This window comes from Rattus norvegicus, chromosome 8 (assembly GCF_021556685.1).
Source record: "Rattus norvegicus strain SHRSP/BbbUtx chromosome 8, alternate assembly SHRSP_T2T, whole genome shotgun sequence".
Lineage (NCBI taxonomy): Eukaryota > Metazoa > Chordata > Mammalia > Rodentia > Muridae > Rattus > Rattus norvegicus.
Window position 1 is genome coordinate 17,182,031 of NC_141541.1, and position 22,598 is coordinate 17,204,628.

A 22,598-nucleotide genomic window follows, 5' to 3' on the forward strand; every position below is an offset into this window, starting at 1 on the left:
GGGAGCGGGGGAGCAGCAAAGGAAGCTGGTGTGAGGGTGCGATGAACTCAGCTTTTCCTTTATACTTTTAATCAGAATTTCTGTGCTTATCAAAAGCTGCCTAACCTGGAAAATGTTATGTGGTAGCAAGGGACTTACTTAGAAAGTGGTCCCTTTGAGGGACTTAGAAAGTGGTCCCTTTGAATTTTTGCCAGAAGACAATTCTCAGAAATCCCATTGTAGATTTTATAATTTTGCTGTCTGGAGCCATCTACTTTCCTGAGAGCGGTTCTGAGTCTGTACAGCAGTTTGTACTAGTGTGTGTTCCCGCTCAGGCAGAGGGACCAGGATCTGTCTCCACCATCCTCCATTGTAAGCTTAAGAGCTCCAAACTCAGGGTTTGGGGGAGCCCAGTGTGCAGCAGTTGGCACCTTTCTCAGAGCTATGAGCCCTGAACAGAAACGTCATCTGTCACACAGTGTCATAGCAACCATGACAGCACAGCCAGTCACTGTGAATTGGCCCAGCCCCTGGCAAGGGGCAAACAGTTTGTACACATTATGACATCCAGTCTTCCCAACAGTCGGCTGAAGTGTGTGATTTTATTATCGTCATTCTTCAAACAACAGAGCTGCAGCTCCGAGAGGCCGAGCCACTGCCCAGTGGCTAGTTAGAGTCCCAGAGTGAGGGTGTCATCTCAGGAGAGGATGTGTTTATCACTCACTAGCTGTTGTCTGAATGCTATTGCTAAAAATGCTCACTTTTGATTGGACAGGATGTAAATGGGAAACTGGCCAACTTGGTGTGAAGTTGATTTTCAGAGGAAGGAAGAAGGAGTGGGAGCCCAGGTTGTCTGTGAGGCTGGCGTGGCTGGCCAGGCCCAGGTTGCCTGTGAGGCTGGCGTGGCTGGCCAGGGGGAACACGGGGAGTTAAGGATTGGGAGGTGCGGGTAACTGTTTATTTTTGCAATATGCACATAGGTCATGCCCTTGACCTTGTAATGCCTTCCAAAAGCCCTACTTCAAGAGTTCTGTGATCCTGCACCCAGTACCCCAGTTGCTGAGAAGAGTGGTGGAATTCAGGGAAGCCATGTTCTCTGCCATCACGAAGCTCACAGTCAAGTGCTGTGAAACTTTCAAACCTCCACTGGGCATGTGGTAACTACTGCTCAACCCACGTGTACTGTGGCCAAGTCCCCATGTGTACTGTGGCCAGGTCCCCAGACCACTGTAGCCATCCTCTCCCTGAAGACCTTCATACAACCACAGCTGGCATTTAGAATTTGGCGAGCATACGTGCTCGCGCACACACACACACACACACACACACACACACACACACACACGCTGAGCGTTGGGCACAGGCTCAGGGTGAGGTCACATGGAAATAGAGGCCTGTGACGAGAGAAACCAACACTGAGGGCAACCATGCCTATACGTTAAGCTGTTTTAAAGTCCAAGCAACCTGATCTCTTACAAGCTTTCGGTGGCAGGCACAAGAGAAACAATGGCTGGAAATCACACAAATTTGCCTGACTTTGCTTGCATGGATTATCTACCTGTACAACACCTGCACGCAAATACTTTTAGGCCGTGACTTACCGCACAGAGCATTCTGCAGACGATACCTCTCTCCAGTCCTGTAATCTTAAATCCTACCAAAAAGCCAGAGGCTTGGAGGAAGTTATGTTGAACAGGATATATGGTTCTAGATTAGGAACTTAGGTCCATCTGTGGATGCAGGTTTTACAAAACCTCAGAAGAACAAGAATCTTGAGCTTCCCTGGGCTCCCCACCACACATGCACACACTCTCGAACACACACACACGCACATGCACACATGCTTGCATGCACGCATGAATGCACACATTAGTATAGGTGCCCTGGCATGTTTGTGCATCCACATTTCTGACTGCCTCTCTCCTCCACAGGGTGGTCTCCTGGAGCTCACGCTGCATTATCAGAAGATGCCCCTGTGTCTCTCAGCTTGTCTGGGGTGTCGCTTCCACTGCGTGTGCGTCACAGAGATTGGGAGGTGTCCTATGCAGTAGGTACCTCCCGTGTAAACGTTCTCTGGTGAAGGACAACAGCATCAGCACTGTCTCTGTCTGTGGAGCACTGAGTCATGATTGTCACTGCAAAGGGTTATTTTCTTTCATCTTCCACCCCACCCTTGCTGTCCAGTTTATTGAAATATCATATCCTCCCCCTTCCCTGAAAGTTCCCAGGTCCTTTAACCCCTTGATTAGCTAAGAGCCCCTGAGCACCCACTTCCTGGATGACGATTTTAGCACCAAAAGTTTCTGTTCCACTTCATGCCTGTCATCAGCCCTGGAAGCACAAGTATTCACTGGTCCATGCAGAAATCCGTTCACCACACCAGCCACCTCATTCTCAAGCTCCACTTCATGGAAAGGAAATCCAAGAGAAGCTGAAATTCAGGGGCATCTTCTGATAATGCAGCGTGAGTTCCAGGGGACCACCCTGTAGAGGAGAGAGAGGGTCAGAAGCGTACAACGCACAGCATCTCAATCTCGCCACCCAACGATCTTTCTTCCTTCATCCTCATTTATGCAACCTCTTATCTGCCCCAGTGACCTTGTGATCTCCCCAACCTCAGCTTCAAGGGCTCTTCTGTCAACAGTAGTTCTTACCCATCCCTCTCACTCTCTAAGTACTGTCATCACTCCCCACCTCCTCAGGTGACCATCAGTGATCCCATTCCTGTCCTCCTTTCTTGCTCACCCAGAGAGAATGTGGATCTTTCTTCTAATCATTCTTTTAAAAACCACTTAGCAGGCTATGAAGGTAGCGCTATAAGACAGTGTTTGCTGTGTAAGTACAAGGACCTGAATTCCATCTCCAGAAGCCACACCTAAGGCTGCAGTGACAGAGCCTTGCCATCCCAGTGCTGGGAAGGTGTGGCAAGTGGATCCCTGGGGCTTGCTAGTCAGCCAGCTTCATCTGCTTGGCAAGCTCTAGGCCAATAAGAGAAAAAGACAAGGTAGATGGCTCCTGAAGGAAACAACTAAGGTGGGTCTCTGGCCTCCACCATGCATGTGCACACATGCACACCAATCATACAGCCATGCATATGCAAGACCACACACACCACCACCACCATCGCTGCCACCGATGCCACCATCACACCACTAACTCAGCTCACTTTCCCAGTATGGAGCCAACCATGTGTGCTAAGGTGAAACCTGATTAAACCATACTGTCACCTTTTCAGGACTTACAATCCAGATTGTTTTAATGATTTTCAAAAGAAGGTATAGCCTGGTCACAAACCTCACAGCCACCGGAGCAGACGTGTGCAAGTTGTCACACTTCAAAGCTCTTTCACATTTTATCCCCTCTCCTCAAATTCCATGCACCTGTGTCCTTCCACCCTTGACCTTGTATATTTCACTGAGAAAATCAGAGCAGGCACTAGACAAAGGACTCCCTTTTCTCTCCATCTGAACTCCTACTCTGCCTGCTCCAGACAAGCTGTTTGTCCTCATTAGTTTGGGAGAAGGCAGAGCTCTTCTAGTGAACGTGTGACCTCTGTCTGATCTCAGCATCTCCCTTCTCCCAGAGCTAATTCCCACCCTCATCCTCTCCCTCTTCCAAGCCAATGGTCCCTCTCCATTAACATCCTGACCAGTATCCATGCCATGTCTTCATCCGTAGTGATGGGGGCTCAACGCCACATCTCCTTGCACAGGAAACTCTCAAGCAGTAGACTGTGGCCAGGGCCCTTAAATCTCCTCTGCCTCCTACAGCATGGCCCTGACCCTTCCCTTCTCGTCAGAATAATGTCACAGTATAGCTGAATCCATCTGAAGTACTTGGTGTGGCTGGCACCTGCTGCCTTTGCAAATTATTCCCTTCTCTTGTGTCTGTTTTCAGTGGGAGAATCTCTCGTGGTTCCACTAGGGTGGATTTGGAAATATTGAGCTGTATAGGGCTTTCAATGTGATCTTGTGTCTCTTCTGAAACTTTCTTCACTCCTTTTTGTTACCATTTTCTTCTTTGGGGACATGTTCTTATGTAGCTAAGTCTGAACTCAATATGTAGCTAAGACATATTGGTCTTGAACTCATTATCTTTCGGCTTCCACCTCCCATGTACTAAGAGCACAAACTTGTCCTTACACAACCAACACTGTCTTTGCACTTTCTAATAAGATAACCACTAGATGAGTATGACTGCCAAGTATTTGAACTGTATTTCTCCAGATTGGGACATGCTGTGTTCATGCAAGCATACACACACACACACACACACACACACACACACACACACACACACACACACACACATATCACACACACACACACACACACACACACACACACACTTTAATTATAAAAGAGCAAAGCATTTTAAATGATGTTAAAGCAATTACACATTGAAATTATTGTATTGTGAATATTTGCGTTGAATATATTACTAAAATTAATCTTCTGGGCTTTGTTTACCTGCTTTAATATAACTGCCTTTTCTTAGTATAGTGTCTAGAAAGTTTTAAATAGCATATGGCCTCCGTGTAATGAGTATTCCACTTCTGATGGACAGCCAGAATCTACACAGTGAACCCCATTCCCCACTCATTTTCACAGCAATACCCCAGGTGCTGTCTGGAGACTGGTTAAAAGACAACTCTTTAAAAGACCAAAGACTCGTGAGCTCTGAAGCGCATTCAAAGCCCTCTAGAATCTTATATTCTATTTCAAAGTCTCCTCAGAAAGCCTGCTCTTCTTTTTTTTTTTTTTTTTTTTTTTTATTAACTTGAGTATTTCTTATATACATTTCGAGTGTTATTCCCTTTCCCGGTTTCCGGGCAAACATCCCCCTCCCCCCTCCCCTTCCTTATGGGTGTTCCCCTCCCAACCCTCCCCCCATTGCCGCCCTCCCCCCATAGACTAGTTCACTGTGGGTTCAGTCTTAGCAGGACCCAGGGCTTCCCCTTCCACTGGTACTCTTACTAGGATATTCATTGCTACCTATGGGGTCAGAGTCCAGGGTCAGTCCATGTATAGTCTTTAGGTGGTGGCTTAGTCCCTGGAAGCTCTGATTGCTTGGCATTGTTGTACTTTTGGGGTCTCGAGCCCCTTCAAGCTCTTCCAGTTCTTTCTCTGATTCCTTCAATAGGGGACCTATTCTCAGTTCAGTGGTTTGCTGCTGGCATTCGCCTCTATATTTGCTGTATTCTGGCTGTGTCTCTCAGGAGCGATCTACATCCGGCTCCTGTCGGTCTGCACTTCTTTGCTTCATCCATCTTGTCTAATTGGGTGGCTGTATATGTATGGGCCACATGTGGGGCAGGCTCTGAATGGGTGTTCCTTCAGTCTCTGTTTTAATCTTTGCCTCTCCCTTCCCTGCCAAGGGTATTCTTTTTCCTCATTTAAAGAAGGAGTGAAGCATTCACATTTTGATCATCCGTCTTGAGTTTCGTTTGTTCTAGGGATCTAGGGTAATTCAAGCATTTGGGCTAATAGCCACTTATCAATGAGTGCATACCATGTATGTCTTTCTGTGATTGGGTTAGCTCACTCAGGATGATATTTTCCAGTTCCAACCATTTGCCTACGAATTTCATAAACTCGTTGTTTTTGATAGCTGAGTAATATTCCATTGTGTAGATGTACCACATTTTCTGTATCCATTCCTCTGTTGAAGGGCATCTGGGTTCTTTCCAGCTTCTGGCTATTATAAATAAGGCTGCGATGAACATAGTGGAGCACGTGTCTCTTTTATATGTTGAGGCATCTTTTGGGTATATGCCCAAGAGAGGTATAGCTGGATCATCAGGCAGTTCAATGTCCAATTTTCTGAGGAACCTCCAGACTGATTTCCAGAATGGTTTTACCAGTCTGCAATCCCACCAACAATGGAGGAGTGTTCCTCTTTCTCCACATCCTCGCCAGCATCTGCTGTCACCTGAGTTTTTGATCTTAGCCAATCGCACTGGTGTGAGGTGAAATCTCAGGGTTGTTTTGATTTGCATTTCCCTTATGACTAAAGATGTTGAACATTTCTTTAGGTGTTTCTCAGCCATTCGGCATTCCTCAGCTGTGAATTCTTTGTTTAGCTCTGAACCCCATTTTTTAATAGGGTTATTTGTTTCCCTGCGGTCTAACTTCTTGAGTTCTTTGTATATTTTGGAAATAAGGCCTCTATCTGTTGTAGGATTGGTAAAGATCTTTTCCCAATCTGTTGGTTGCCGTTTTGTCCTAACCACAGTGTCCTTTGCCTTACAGAAGCTTTGCAGTTTTATGAGATCCCATTTGTCGATTCTTGATCTTAGAGCATAAGCCATTGGTGTTTTGTTCAGGAAATTTTTTCCAGTGCCCATGTGTTCCAGATGCTTCCCTAGTTTTTCTTCTATTAGTTTGAGTGTGTCTGGTTTGATGTGGAGGTCCTTGATCCACTTGGACTTAAGCTTTGTACAGGGTGATAAGGATGGATCGATCTGCATTCTTCTACATGTTGCCCTCCAGTTGAACCAGCACCATTTGCTGAAAATACTATCTTTTTTCCATTGGATGGTTTTGGCTCCTTTGTCAAAAATCAAGTGACCATAGGTGTGTGGGTTCATTTCTGGGTCTTCAATTCTATTCCATTGGTCTATCTGTCTGTCTCTGTACCAATACCATGCAGTTTTTATCACTATTGCTCTGTAATACTGCTTGAGTTCAGGGATAGTGATTCCCCCTGAAGTCCTTTTATTGTTGAGGATAGCTTTAGCTATCCTGGGTTTTTTGTTATTCCAGATGAATTTGCAAATTGTTCTGTCTAACTCTTTGAAGAATTGGATTGGTATTTTGATGGGGATTGCATTGAATCTGTAGATTGCTTTTGGTAAAATGGCCATTTTTACCATATTAATCCTGCCAATCCATGAGCATGGGAGATCTTTCCATCTTCTGAGGTCTTCTTCAATTTCTTTCCTTAGTGTCTTGAAGTTCTTATTGTACAGATCTTTTACTTGCTTGGTTAAAGTCACACCGAGGTACTTTATATTATTTGGGTCTATTATGAAGGGTGTCGTTTCCCTAATTTCTTTCTCGGCTTGTTTCTCTTTTGTATAGAGGAAGGCAACTGATTTATTTGAGTTAATTTTATACCCAGCCACTTTGCTGAAGTTGTTTATCAGCTTTAGTAGTTCTCTGGTGGAACTTTTGGGATCACTTAAATATACTATCATGTCATCTGCAAATAGTGATATTTTGACCTCTTCTTTTCCGATCTGTATCCCTTTGATCTCCTTTTGTTGTCTGATTGCTCTGGCTAGAACTTCAAGAACTATATTGAATAAGTAGGGAGAGAGTGGGCAGCCTTGTCTAGTCCCTGATTTTAGTGGGATTGCTTCAAGTTTCTCTCCATTTAGTTTAATGTTAGCAACTGGTTTGCTGTATATGGCTTTTACTATGTTTAGGTATGGGCCTTGAATTCCTATTCTTTCCAGGACTTTTATCATGAAGGGGTGTTGAATTTTGTCAAATGCTTTCTCAGCATCTAATGAAATGATCATGTGGTTCTGTTCTTTCAGTTTGTTTATATAATGGATCACGTTGATGGTTTTCCGTATATTAAACCATCCCTGCATGCCTGGGATGAAGCCTACTTGATCATGGTGGATGATTGTTTTGATGTGCTCTTGAATTCGGTTTGCCAGAATTTTATTGAGTATTTTTGCGTCGATATTCATAAGGGAAATTGGTCTGAAGTTCTCTTTCTTTGTTGTGTCTTTGTGTGGTTTAGGTATAAGAGTAATTGTGGCTTCATAGAAGGAATTCGGTAGGGCTCCATCTGTTTCAATTTTGTGGAATAGTTTGGATAATATTGGTATGAGGTCTTCTATGAAGGTTTGATAGAATTCTGCACTAAACCCGTCTGGACCTGGGCTCTTTTTGGTTGGGAGACCTTTAATGACTGCTTCTATTTCCTTAGGAGTTATGGGGTTGTTTAACTGGTTTATCTGTTCCTGATTTAACTTCGATACCTGGTATCTGTCTAGGAAATTGTCCATTTCCTGAAGATTTTCAAATTTTGTTGAATATAGGTTTTTATAGTAAGATCTGATGATTTTTTGAATTTCCTCCGAATCTGTAGTTATGTCTCCCTTTTCATTTCTGATTTTGTTAATTTGGACACACTCTCTGTGTCCTCTCGTTAGTCTGGCTAAGGGTTTATCTATCTTGTTGATTTTCTCAAAGAACCAACTTTTGGTTCTGTTGATTCTTTCTATGGTCCTTTTTGTTTCTACTTGGTTGATTTCAGCTCTGAGTTTGATTATTTCCTGCCTTCTACTCCTCCTGGGTGTATTTGCTTCTTTTTGTTCTAGAGCTTTTAGGTGTGCTGTCAAGCTGCTGACATATGCTCTTTCCTGTTTCTTTCTGCAGGCACTCAGCGCTATGAGTTTTCCTCTTAGCACAGCTTTCATTGTGTCCCATAAGTTTGAGTATGTTGTATCTTCATTTTCATTAAATTCTAAAAAGTTTTTAATTTCTTTCTTTATTTCTTCCTTGACCAGGTTATCATTGAGTAGAGCATTGTTCAATTTCCACGTATATGTGGGCATTCTTCCCTTATTGTTATTGAAGACCAGTTTTAGGCCGTGGTGGTCCGATAGCACGCATGGGATTATTTCTATCTTTCTGTACCTGTTGAGGCCCGTTTTTTGACCAATTATATGGTCAATTTTGGAGAAAGTACCATGAGGAGCTGAGAAGAAGGTATATCCTTTTGCTTTAGGATAGAATGTTCTATAAATATCCGTTAAGTCCATTTGGCTCATGACTTCTCTTAGTCTGTCTACATCACTGTTTAATTTCTGTTTCCATGATCTGTCCATTGATGAGAGTGGGGTGTTGAAATCTCCCACTATTATTGTGTGAGGTGCAATGTGTGTTTTGAGCTTTAGTAAGGTTTCTTTTACATATGTAGGTGCCCTTGTATTTGGGGCATAGATATTTAGGATTGAGAGTTCATCTTGGTTGATTTTTCCTTTGATGAATATGAAGTGTCCTTCCTTATCTTTTTTGATGACTTTTAGTTGGAAATTGATTTTATTTGATATTAGAATGGCTACTCCAGCTTGCTTCTTCTGACCATTTGCTTGGAAAGTTGTTTTCCAGCCTTTCACTCTGAGGTAGTGTCTGTCTTTGTCTCTGAGGTGTGTTTCCTGTAGGCAGCAGAATGCAGGGTCCTCGTTGCGTATCCAGTTTGTTAATCTATGTCTTTTTATTGGGGAGTTGAGGCCATTGATATTGAGAGATATTAAGGAATAGTGATTATTGCTTCCCGTTATATTCATATTTGATGTGAGGTTATGTTTGTGTGCTTTCATTCTCTTTGTTTTGTTGCCAAGACGATTAGTTTCTTGCTTCTTCTAGGGTATACCTTGCCTCCTTATGTTGGGCTTTACCATTTATTATCCTTTGTAGTGCTGGATTTGTAGAAAGATATTGTGTAAATTTGGTTTTGTCATGGAATATCTTGGTTTCTCCATCAATGTTAATTGAGAGTTTTGCTGGATACAGTAATCTGGGCTGGCATTTGTGTTCTCTTAGGGTCTGTATAACATCAGTCCAGGATCTTCTGGCCTTCATAGTTTCTGGCGAGAAGTCTGGTGTGATTCTGATAGGTCTCCCTTTATATGTTACTTGACCTTTTTCCCTTACTGCTTTTAATATTCTTTCTTTATTTTGTGCGTTTGGTGTTTTGACAATTATGTGACGGGAGGTGTTTCTTTTCTGGTCCAATCTATTTGGAGTTCTGTAGGCTTCCTGTATGTCTATGGGTATCTCTTTTTTTAGGTTAGGGAAGTTTTCTTCTATGATTTTGTTGAAGATATTTACTGGTCCTTTGAGCTGGGAGTCTTCACTCTCTTCTATACCTATTATCCTTAGGTTTGATCTTCTCATTGAGTCCTGGATTTCCTGTATGTTTTGGACCAGTAGCTTTTTCCGCTTTACATTATCTTTGACAGTTGAGTCAATGATTTCTATGGAATCTTCTGCTCCTGAGATTCTCTCTTCCATCTCTTGTATTCTGTTGGTGAAGCTTGTATCTACAGCTCCTTGTCTCTTCTTTTGGTTTTCTATATCCAGGGTTGTTTCCATGTGTTCTTTCTTGATTGCTTCTATTTCCATTTTTAATTCCTTCAACTGTTTGATTGTGTTTTCCTGGAATTCTTTCAGGGATTTTTGCGATTCCTCTCTGTAGGCTTTTACTTGTTTATTAATGTTTTCCTGTGCTTCCCTAAGTGTGTTCAGGTCTTTCCTGAAGTCCTCCAGCATCATGATCAAATATGATTTTGAAACTAGATCTTGCTTTTCTGGTGTGTTTGGATATTCCATGTTTGTTTTGGTGGGAGAATTGGGCTCCGATGATGGCATGTAGTCTTGGTTTCTGTTGCTTGGGTTCCTGCGCTTGCCTCTCGCCATCAGATTATCTCTAGTGTTACTTTGTTCTGCTATTTCTGACAGTGGCTAGACTGTCCTATAAGCCTGTGTGTCAGGAGTGCTGTAGACCTGTTTTCCTCTCTTTCAGTCAGTTATGGGGACAGAGTGTTCTGCTTTCGGGCGTGTAGTTTTTCCTCTCTACAGGTCTTCAGCTGTTCCTGTGGGCCTGTGTCTTGAGTTCACCAGGCAGCTTTCTTGCAGCAGAAAATTTGGTCTTACCTGTGGTCCCGAGGCTCAGGTTTGCTCGTGGGGTGCTGTCCAGGGGCTCTCTGCAGCGGCAGCAACCAGGAAGACCTGTGCCGCCCCTTCCGGGAGCTTCAGTGCACCAGGGTTCCAGATGGTCTTTGGCTTTTTCCTCTGGCGTCCGAGATGTATGTGCAGGGAGCAGTCTCTTCTGGTTTCCCAGGCCTGTCTGCCTCTCTGAAGGTTTAGCTCTCCCTCCCACGGGATTTGGGTGCAGAGAACTGTTTATCCGGTCTGTTTCCTTCAGGGTCCGGGGGTGTCTCCGGCAGGGGTCCTGCCGCTCCTGGGCCCTCCCCCACGGGAGCCCAGAGGCCTTATACAGTTTCCTCTTGGGCCAGGGATGTGGGCAGGGGTGAGCAGTGTTGGTGGTCTCTTCCGCTCTGCAGCCTCAGGAGTGCCCACCTGACCAGGCGGTTGGGTCTCTCTCTCACCGGGTCTGGGAGCAGAGAGCTGCTGCGGGCCGGGATCCGCGGGTGTGGGACTTCCGGTAAACACAGAACGTGCCCGGTTCTAGAGAAATTCTGCTTCCGTGTGTCCCAAGCTCACCAGGCAGCTTTCTTGCAGCAGAAAATTTGGTCTTACCTGTGGTCCCGAGGCTCAAGTTCGCTCGTGGGGTGCTGCCCAGGGGCTCTCTGCAGTGGCAGCAACCAGGAAGACCTGTGCCGCCCCTTCCGGGAGCTTCAGTGCACCAGGGTTCCAGATGGTCTTTGGCTTTTTCCTCTGGCGTCCGAGATGTGTGTGCAGGGAGCAGTCTCTTCTGGTTTCCCAGGCTTGTCTGCCTCTCTGAAGGTTTAGCTCTCCCTCCCACGGGATTTGGGTGCAGAGAACTGTTTATCCGGTCTGTTTCCTTCAGGGTCCGGCGGTGTCTCCGGCAGGGGTGAAGCCTGCTCTTCTTAATACTCTTATAGGCTTCTTAAACCTGGACCCTGACTTTTATCTCTTACCCCACGTGATACACCGTTAGCGTAATGCTAACTCCACAGCTGAGCTCACTACACTGTTGACTGAGTGGCCTGAGATCCCGATGGCATACCTTGGAGTAGGTCTTTCAACCGACCTAAGCTAAACTCATCTAGAACTGTTTTTTTAATTTCTTTGTCTCTGAGACAGGAAGGTTTGAAACAGTCTCACGTAACCCAGGTTGGCCTCAAACGTTGTATGTGATTGGAAGGCGGTTTTTGACTGATCCTCCGGTCTGAGCCTCCAGGGTGCTTAGACTGTGAACTACCACATCAGACCTGAGTTCTTGAGTGGCCAGAAATCAAAGTAGCAACCAAAGCAGACACAAAAACCCTGAAAACCCAAAGTAGATGTGACAAATTCTATATCGAAGCCACAAAAAAACTACAAAGAGAAACACTTGTACCTCGTCCTCCTTTCCCGGATCTGATTCCCGGTCTGTCTAACACAGACGCCATCTTTCTGCTGACTTCCCAGGGATGAGGACTCACTGACTGACTCCTTTCATTGAGAGATTTACCTGGGGTCATTTAGTGAAAATATCTGAAGGCTTGGACACTTTACCTTATGCTCTTTGGTGTTTATTTTGCATTCATTTCTATAACTGATTTTTAAAATCTCCTCTACATTAGCAAGTAGAAATCAAACCAAGAAGTGAACAGCATGCTTCGCCCTTGTGAAGATTAGAATCTAGGAAGGAAGCTGTGTTTAAAACATGGCCTATGATGTCAATCAGAAATGTCATAACGGAAAACAGTGGGCTAGAAATGCTACTAACCTTTTCCCCCTATCTTCTATTTTATATAAGTGTACTTGTTGTGAGGGAATAAGACCCACATTCAGAAAACGTGTGGGAACTCCTCAGCTCTCTGCGTGCAGGGAGAACCTGACATAGATTCTATGAAGTGGCAGCCGATGTCCGAGTGTTATGAGGGAAATTTAGAACAGAGCACAACACAGGCAGGAAGGAGAGTGAAGCCAAACACCTCTGCACCAGGTTACCTTTACTAAGTAGTTTTTAAATAGTCACTAGGCCGTAAGAGCACAGCCATATTGGAGACCAGTGCCACAGTAGAACCCACCATGATCTGTATAACGTTTGAAAAAAGAAGCAACCCCACACCAAGAAGATACTCATCTGCCTTTTTTAAAACTTTAAACTTGTATTTCTGTATTCTTTTGGGAAAAAAATTATAATTACCTAAAGGCGATAGCAATATGTTCCTAGAAGCCATAGCTCTTCGTCCTGGTTTGTGTCTGTGTACCTCAAATCCACCTCCCCGTTAGAACGAGGTCGGTGAGTACCGTACTGAGACATGCTTTGTGCACACAGGCTGTGTTCCGCCTTCACCCTGGCCTGTGTCAGAAAGCCCCTTGGCCTCGTACTTCAGGATATGGTTTTGTTGGCATGATAAAAACATTTATGCTCTATATTAATATTTTATTCTGGCTTAATAGAACTCATCAAGCTCTTCTATCCCATAAAGTAAGATAAAATCTGCATATTTTTCTCTGGAGAACACTTAGTTAGCCTATCTGCTTTGAACACAAGGTTGAAGCAATTTTCTACTTGGCTATGTTTACTTATTCAACCCCCTTTCCACTTACGAGGGATGACCACCAGTGCTGACCAGCCCTACCTGCTGTTTCCTGGCAAATTAAGGCTACTTGGTGTTGTTTCCACCTTGACAGACTAATGAGCAGCTCCCTGCTGCTTACATAATAGAAACGGCTGCTTGCGTGTTCAGTTCTTGAACAGCTATGCACTATAAATGAAAACAGAGGCCTGTGCACGTAATGAGCTAACCACACATGCATGTGTTGCCCTGTAAATTGACTCCCTTTTCATTTCAGTGCCAATTCTGATGACTTCGAAAAGACCCTACTGTAGTTTATCTAGTACAGATAAATTATAACCTAGCAGACCTGTGACGACACTTGAAAATTCAAGAGATCCTTTCTACGATTAGAGCTCCTTTGTGTGAAAAGGGTCACTATGCAAGCCCTACCTTCCTCACAGGACTTCTTAAAGAGGGGACGAAAATGTCCTTATTCTACAAACATAAAGCCAAGGACTATAGAAACCATGATGAACTTTCAGTCTGGAAAGCTTCCCAAGGGTGCAAGGCCACCATCGGCCCTTGAAGGCAATGAACCTAAACACCAAGGTTCCAATCAAAAGAACCAAGCTGGTGGCAGTCGGTGGGGGCGGAGGGCAGGGGTTACTGCTGAGGTTATTAAGCCTGCTGGGGGCAGCTTCAGAGTCACCCCTCAACTAAGAGCCAAAGGAACTGCAGGGTAAATAAACCCCATTCCCAGCCCTCAGGGAGATTCTGCTGGTACATTTCATGGGATTTTACAGTGTGTCTCCAGCAGGATGGAACCTCCATTCACCATGACAGGAAATCACCCGTTGGTCAACAGTCCCTTGGCTCTTCTCCCTTCTCCAGTTCCGCTCCCTCGCCATGCTTCCTGGTTTATCTCCACAAAAGCTACTTGCCCCAAAGCCCTGGCTTTTGGTATCCTTTAGGGTGAGCACAACCGAAACCGAGGCAAGCCTTGATTTCCTTTTTATTCACAGCACTAATATTCTCTCATGTGTGTGGTGTTTGAAGGAGAATGTCCCCCATAGGCTCATGTATTTGAACTCTCATTTCCCGGTTGGAAGTGTTGGTTGGGAAGGTTATAGAGAGGTGCATCCTGGCTGGAGACAGCACATCACTAAGTCCTGTGCTGGGCTTTGAGAGGTTATGCCTGCACCCACTTCCAATCTGTATTCTGCTCCACTTTGCAGTCGAGAATTGATTGTTCTGCTTCCTGCCCTGACCCCCTGCTACTGGGTCTTTTCTAGCATTGTGGACTACACACTTTACACTGTTTCGTGATGGGAACTGGTTGTCAGTAAACCAAGGCATGATTCAGGACCTGAAACCTTGAGTAAGGCTGATATTGGGTTAATCATGAGCTACTAATAATTTAATCAATCACACTAATATCATAGAACTACCATCAAAAACCCTAGATAATGCCAGTTGGTGAACTGTGTGTGGGGTGTGTGTATGTGTGTGTGTGTGTGTGTGTGTGTGTGTGTGTGTGTATTGTGTGTGTGTGTGTGTGTGGTGTGTATGTATGGTGTGTGTGTGTGTGTGTGTGTGTGTGTGTGTGTGTACCAGGAGGGGTGTGTTTCCTGACTCCACACGGACATAACTTCCTGGGCTCAGGAACCTTCTACACCGTACTAGATGTACCTCCCCGTGTGGCTGCTCGCTTGTATCTTTATAACATCCTCACCTGAGACTGGCAAACACAAGCCAAGTATTTCCCTGAGTCCTGGAAGGTCATATGCCGAATTATTGAGCCTCCATAGAGTACTATGGGGACTCCTGATGAAGAGCCAAAGTGGACAGAGTTTAGTCATGCGCAATCTGTGATCTGAGGTTGGAGCATCCTGTGAAGTTGGGCACTTACACAGTGGTGTCAGCACTAATTTTAGGTAAGCAATTTCAAACTTGAGTCATTTTGTAGGTTAACCAGTCTACATAAAATCGGAGAAGAGCTCAGGGTAGAAAGCCCACATATTAGGAAGAGAAGTGCGTGACTGAAGGACCGGGTCACTTTTTATCATGAATATGGAGACTTTTGTCCCTGTTTTTCACTTATATATTTTAAACATGTCATCCAGTAGGTGCTTGCAAAACACTGTCAACAGAATTAATGAGAGAATAGAGCTTGGTGTCCTTGCCCATTCACGCTTTTATAATATAATGTTGCAAACTTGGAGGCTAATAAACTAATGGTTTTAATTTCTCACAGTTTCAAAATCTGGAAAATCCATGATCCTGGTGCTGACAAACTTGATTGCCTAGTAAGGCTCTGTTTTCTCACAGACACCCATCTTCCATGGAACCCCCATGATGGATGGTACCACGGATCATTTAGGGCGCTCTTTTAGAAAGGCACTAGCCCCAGTCAGGAGAGCTCCATGACTTGATCCCCTCCCAAATGCCTCGCCTCGGGATACTCCAAGCCTCCCCCAGAAGCTTTAGCCTCCCGTGGGCCCAGCCTATCAGAAGCACCACCTCAGCCCCTATTCATTCCTTCTTGCCAAGTAACTTCCTAGTTACTTCCTGGTGCTCCTGAAATTTCTGGATACTAGGAACTAAACACATGAGCCACCTGTCTTACTGAGTGATTTCTTGTGAGTGTTGTCATTCTTGTTCTTTGCCCGGAGGCTAATCATCTCTGAGTATATTAATTTACCCAATGTGGACTTTTGCAAAGGAAATAGGAGTGCACCTTAGGTGAGCAAACTAGCTTTAGAATGGGGAAGAGTAGCCGTTCCATCTCTGCCCAGGATTAGCCATGGGTTTAAAAGCAGGTTCTGTATGACTAGGAGATGATACAGCTATCAAAGCCTGGAACTGAAATCCTGACCCACAGTAAAATCACTGTCTTCTTAGGCCTCGATAGGTGAGCAGTCCATAGATGTTCCCAGCAGCTCCTCTACCACACCTCAGGGCATCCTTCTACCCAGCTTCACCCTCCTAACAAAATACAGTTAAATGGGCCAATGGTGTGTGACCCGGCTCTCACACCTTGTATGTCTTGATGTCTGTCTTGTTGTCATCTTAATGTCCGTTCAATTGTGTATTGGAGCAGTGGTTCCTACGTCTGCCCCCTCCACTCATCAAATCTGCACACATTCTCGTGCACATGTGCACGAACACTGTACTGTTGCTGGGCAGATAACCCACAGTCTCCTGTAAACAAAACCATTTGGCATGAACATCGAAGACGGACACTCAACGGACAGCGGGAAAGCTCGCCTCTGCCTGTTGGTTATGGTGCCTCTTGCCTCTACACTGATGCTGAGTTGAGGGGCCAGTGTTCACAAGCCTGTGCTGGCTCCCTCTGGCACCAGAAAGAGCATATAATTCCATCGCACCTCATTGTATGCTGTGGAGTCAGTGACATGCGCCTAGGAATCTGGGCAGTTTGATAAAGTATGCACCACTCTCTGACACTCTCTTCATCTCCTCTGTGCAGTCGGTCAGTTTGGAGAGAGCAAATCCAGTTTCTGTAACGTTATGAGTAAGAAAAACTGTCCAAAAGTCTCTTTTGCGGCAGCTACCCAAGGAAGATGAAATATGGGTGTTCTTTCAAACAGAAGAAATTGTTTTCTTTTCTCTCTTACCTGCCAGATGCTCCCAAGTGCAGAGGACTGTGGCCGTGTCTTCAACTTCTTCTTCTAAGTCCTGCATCCTAAACTGACAGGGGATTCTCTTTACCAGAATCACACTTACCTGCCTGCGCTTGAACTGCAGGTGGCCTGGAATCTCTGACAAAGAATATCACTCCTTCTGACTGGATCCTCTGACTTCAGAAGCTAAAAGAGGGTCTTCCAGCTCTCACAGCAAGTGATGGAGGCCAAGCGACCGGGGTCCAAGGAAGCGTGTGACAACCTGAGTCAGAGGCCATGGACAAAGCAGAGGCTGTGCTGACAAAGTCGATGTTCCAGCCCCGGTGAAGCTGGGGCACCAAACCTGAGGAGCGAGGGGAAGCTCAAGTGGTAAATGAAACTGTTACAATGATCTGGGGAGTATGGCTCAGCTTAAAGACTGCTTGCCTAGAACACATGAACTCGTGGTTCAAAGACACTACCACATAGACCAGATGTGGTGGGAGACACCTGAAATCTCATCACCTGGGAGGAGGAGGTGATTGGATGAGAAAGTCAAGATAACCACCCTTAGCTTCATGAGTTTCAGGCCAGCATGAGGTGAAGACCCTACCTCAATGAATGGATAGATGAATGGCTGGATGGATGGATGGATGGATGGATGGATGGATGGATGGACAACAGACATATAGCAGTGAACTTGAGCATGCAGAAGGCAAACAAAATGGGAGGTGGGTAGCTACAGACTTTCTTTTCGGCGGAGTGTATTTAGACAGAAGCAAGAGACAGCTTTAAAGCAATAAGACAGAACTTACTTACCAAGAGTGTTTCTTCAATCACTGATATATAAAATTGCACTTTCCTGTGTTCTTCTACCAAGGACAGGCTGGCCCCATTAGCAGGTGAAAGGTGGAGTATGAAATCCCACACTGTGGGATTGATAAAGTTACAGGAAGAGGTGAAAGTGCCCAAAAGTCCCCAAGCATCTGTGGATTCTACAAAGAAGCAGGACTTGAGCTTCAGACACTGATGCGTGAAATTTAAGCAGTTCTTCTAGTCAAAGAGTCAGAAATAATGAGCAAAATTATTGTTGTGAGCAGCAGCCCCAGAAAGGGATCAGGCAGGATCTAGGAAGTTATTTTAATTATACAAGCAGGTAGGGCACTGGATCTTGAGGAACTGTAACAAGACTGGGAAGCCCAGAGTTCAGGAAGGCATTAGTCTGTCATGCTGCCTGTCTGCCTTGCTGCTGGGAGGCTGGAGCACCGCCAGCATATCGCTCAGGGAAGGCAGAAGACAGTCCAAGGGAGAAACTCTGTTTCTCCAGGTGAGAAACAGCGCGTCTCAGATGGATTCTGTCATTCTCAGTCCCCTGTGTATCCAGATGCTGCTGGGGACCACAAGGAGTGGGGAGCAGGGGTCAGTGAGTCTGGTCTGGCACCACATGAGTCCTGAAAGTACAGAGGAGCTGGAAAAGAGGCCTTCTCCAGGAGATTCAGGCACAGCTCTTTATGACAAAGGCCTCCCTCTCCCAACCCCACGGTGATCCTTGATTGTCCAAATTGCTTTATTTTTATTGTGGGTATGAATGCATACATCTTACTTAGGGTAAACCAGGGATTAAATACTTTTGCAGGGAGGGGTGCCCGGGAAGGGAAGCTCATCGGCTGAATATTCAGGGCCTATCTAGATACCTCATTAGCATGGAGGAGTCTAGGTTTTTATGCTATGTGACAGATTCTTATGGCCCTCTCAATGTGCTGTGGTTACCTGTTTCAGGAAAGATTGACCCTGGCCAGGAGCCTGCTCTTCTCAATTATGAAAATTCCTGGGTATTGAACCTGCTTCGACCTTACCAGGTCTAAAGTATGGTGGCATGGCCCACTTGCCCACATTGGTAGGACCAGGGCATAAGGTCACATGTTTGAACACATGGTTGCCACCTGGTAAGACATATTTCGAGAGACTGTGGAAGCTCTGGAGGTAGAGCTCAGATGGTTGGCATTGGGAGTCAGCCAATGGCATTGCTTCTGATTCAAGACCAAGCTCTTTGTTTCCTGATCTAACAACGTGTGAACAACCTGTGGCTCGCGCTCCCACTAATTCTGATGATGCTACCCCAGTGGTCATGATCCACCATGGTCCGCCATGATGGATCCACCCTTTAGAACTGTGAGCCAAAATGGATGCTCCCCCTTTATGTTTTCTTGCCAGATAGTTCACCAGGTCAATAGCAAAAAGCGACCGGTAACCGAAGCTTTAGATGACAGGTTGTTCCAGCAGCAAAGTTGCTGTGTCTTCTGAGGGACACGAGGATTGGCTTTAGCTTCATTCTACTCAGCATTAAAGACTGCTTGTGCTTCAGGGTTTCTGGGAGGAACAATCAAACCAATTGTTGTTTAAAAGCAGCAGTGCTGCTGCCTGTATGTGGCACATGTTCTTCTAGCTGGGCTGCCTTGTCTGGCCTCAGTGGGACAGGATGGGTATGGCCTCACAGAGACTTGATGTGTCAGGGTAGGGGGACACCCAGGGGGGAGGAGGAGGGGGAATGAGGATGAGGAGAAGGATTATTGGAGGAGGTGACTGGGGGGGCAGTTAGTGGTTTATAAAGTGAATAAGTAAAACAAATTAGTAGTAGCAGTAGTAGTAGTAGTAGTAGTAGTAGTAGTAGTAGTAGTAGTAATAGTAATAATAGCAACAGTGTTTTATGTTAAAAACGTTGGAACCATTCTTTCACAAGACCCTTACTAAGCTTTCTAACTAGACCATTCTTTCCCAAACAAAAATTTCCAAAGGACCTACCATGTCGTGGCTGAAGACTGGACACAGAAGCCTAATTCTTTGACTTTGTAGAATAGGCACACATAGGTAGAGAGCTATAGTCCTGCTGTAAGGAAGTGACCGTCAGTACTCCCGTTCAAAAAGAGTGAGGTGGCAAAGCCTCATATCGTTTCTTCTTAGTGTCTGTGGCAAACCTGAGCCAAGCACTTGGATATTCAGTAATAAGACAGATAAGGCGTTACAAGATAGAGAAGTGTGAGGTTTAATTCTCACCATCAACTCAAATGGACTCAGAGTTACTATGGAAACACCCCTGGGTGTCCCTGCGAAGCTTTCAACTGAGGAGGCAAGGGCCCAGCACTGATGTTTCCAGCTACAGACTATGGATACAATGTAACCGCTGCCTGCTTCCAGATATGGATACAATGTGACCTATGTGACCCTGCCTCAAGCTGTGGCCTCCGTGTCTTCCCTCCCAGGCTAGACTACTGTAGAGTCAAACTGTGAGGAGAATGAATCCTTCCTTACGTTAAGTTGATTTTGTCAGGTGTTCTGACACAGAAACAAGAAAAGCAACCCAAAGCCTGAAAACTTTATAACCTTAAAGTGAGAGGGGTTTGAAATGCTCAAAAGGGGAGGACAGAACACAAGAGCGCAGCCTGTAGTGTTGCAGGCAGGCGGAGCCGGAGGGCGCAGAGGGAACAGAAGGAGGGAATAACTAAGTGAACACCCAGAGAGACACCTACAGGATCACCTGAGGACACACTAGCTCTTTTGTTAAGAGGGTGAGCCAAGAGAGCAGTTAAAACTGGCCCATCCTCTTAACTCCTTTGTCTTCACTTCTACGGCCTTCGAGAGAATGGCTTCTTTCTCTCAGATTCAAATTTCCAGCTTAGCTTTTACCTTTCTTAACATATCTGATTTATGCTAAGTGCTTACAGTAAACCATTGACATTCAAGATGCAGCCAGACATACTGGAAATAGCCTATCCTGGAACTGGCTGTCCTGGACAGAGTCTGTGAGTGTGGGAGCAGGAAAATGGGGGGTGGGCGGGGGTGGATGGGAGAGGACAGCTTGCCAGGCACCAGAAACCAACTCAGGTGAATCAGCCAGGAACTTCCTCAGCCAAACAATTGCCAAGAATGACTCAAGCCCATTAGAGTGCACTGACTGACCAGACACCCACATGCCAGGCCCACCACTAGACGAGTTAGCAGGAAATCACTGTCATAGGCTTCCAGCCTCCATCTGGCCAAAGTACCAACTAATAGAATACTGCTAATAAAATTGTTCCAGTATCTGAATTTCCTCTATTGGATGGGAGAAAGGGAAAGTTGGTGCTTTCGTCAACTTAAGAGAAGCCAAGAATAAAGTAGGGAACTAAGAGATCTAGATCAAGCTAATAACTGCCCTCGGCTGGGATGTCTTAGCCCAGTGGCATCTGAGTGTCCATACAATGGACTTCTGCAACACTTGAGGCAGCTGGTATGATCTGTGCTGTATTCCTTACGTTTGACCCAAAGGTTAACTGGAGTCAGCTTGACGTTTAAGATAAAGTCCACCAGGGGCTGGAAAGATGGCTCAGTGGCTTGTGTGCTTGCCATGAGAGCGTGAGGACCTTGGTCTCCACAGAACCTACAATAAAAGCCAAGTGTGCCCGTGCACACCTGGAACTCCACAGCTGGAGAGACTGAGACAGGACGGTCCCGGGGGCTTGTCTGGCAAGCTGGGCTATGCAGATCAGAGAGCTCCAGTACAGTGAGAAGCTCTGCCTTAAAAGATAATAATGTGTAGAGTGACTAAAGCACCCAACATTGACTTCTAACCTCCACACACTCACACATCCTGACATAATACATGTGTGCCCCACCTACTGTACACATGAACACACAAAAAGATAAGCTTTTTCAAAGAAATGTAAAATATTTCAAAATCACAATGGATGGTCCCTACCTTGAAATGGAACCTAAATGGAACATAGCCTGGATAGAACCGTGGAACACTAAGGGTAGGCCTTCAGGGTAACAGGCTGACCATGTTTCTGGTCCTGGGTTTATCTCCTGATCCATCAAGACATGAAAGCCTCCACTACCTACCCTGTTCTCCTTGCCCTAATAGTGTTTGTGTCTCAACCAATGGCTCAGAATAAACCAGTCCTCCCTTAAATTGCTTCCCTGGGATACTTTGTCATAACAAAGTAGAAACTAACTAATACGTACTTGCTGCCCTTCGTCCTGATAATGAGTGGCAAAGGCAACAAGTCACTCAGATTCTGCATCAAGAAATATCAAGCTGAGAGGAGAAAGGGCCAGCCAACCTCCACACACCAAACTCTGTACTAACTTACCCCCGAGGAATGCCACAGGCCCTGCTATGTAGCAATTTCCTTCATATTGAGGCATTCTGTCTTACAGGGAAGAGAGTGGCCCATCACACCGAGAAAGCGAACAAAACTTACATGACTGGGAATGGCAGAAAGTTAAGAAACTCACGAGACCAGTTCCACCATTATATAACAACAGTAAGCAAGCTTTGGGGCTGAGGAAACTCCTCAGTTTGGCTGCCAGCAAGTTGGGCAGGGACCTCCAGAAATGCAGCTTTCACAAGTTGTCAGCCATGCTAGGTTGGGCTTTTTAGTGATGAAGTTGACTTTAGGTTGTAAGAAACCACTCACCCTTGCTCCTATAAGTAACCCCAGTGAAAAATTGCTTCTCAGAGCGGGACATGTGGAACTATCTGCTTGTCCATACTGCTCTAATGTGCAGTTAGCTCACACCTCTCAGTCAGTCACTTAATGGCTTCTCCTTCAAGTGCCTGGTTTTAGTGAAAACACTGAAACTGTCTAAAACAAAGAGTTTTCCAGTTTTGAGGCAATCGGTGTGTCACCTCAACACCAAGGAGGATTCTTGGTCTAGCATATTCTAATAGTCTCTGACTCAAGAAAATATCAAAGGACAGAATGTAGGCTTAAAGGTTCAGAGAACAGTAGAGAGCT

General features: G+C 45.3%; 1 long non-coding RNA gene across 1 annotated transcript in view; it reads right to left on the reverse strand.

Moving 5' to 3' along the window:
* Positions 1-17,667, reverse strand: part of LOC103693014 (uncharacterized) — a 215,299-nt gene extending 197,632 nt beyond the window's left edge. Inside the window, exons 1-2 of the long non-coding RNA XR_015627516.1 lie at positions 17,641-17,667; positions 16,946-17,104 (exon numbers count right to left, since the gene is read on the reverse strand). This is a non-coding gene — a long non-coding RNA (uncharacterized LOC103693014). The remainder of the gene's footprint in view (positions 1-16,945; positions 17,105-17,640) is intronic.
* Positions 17,668-22,598: the final 4,931 nt, after the last annotated feature.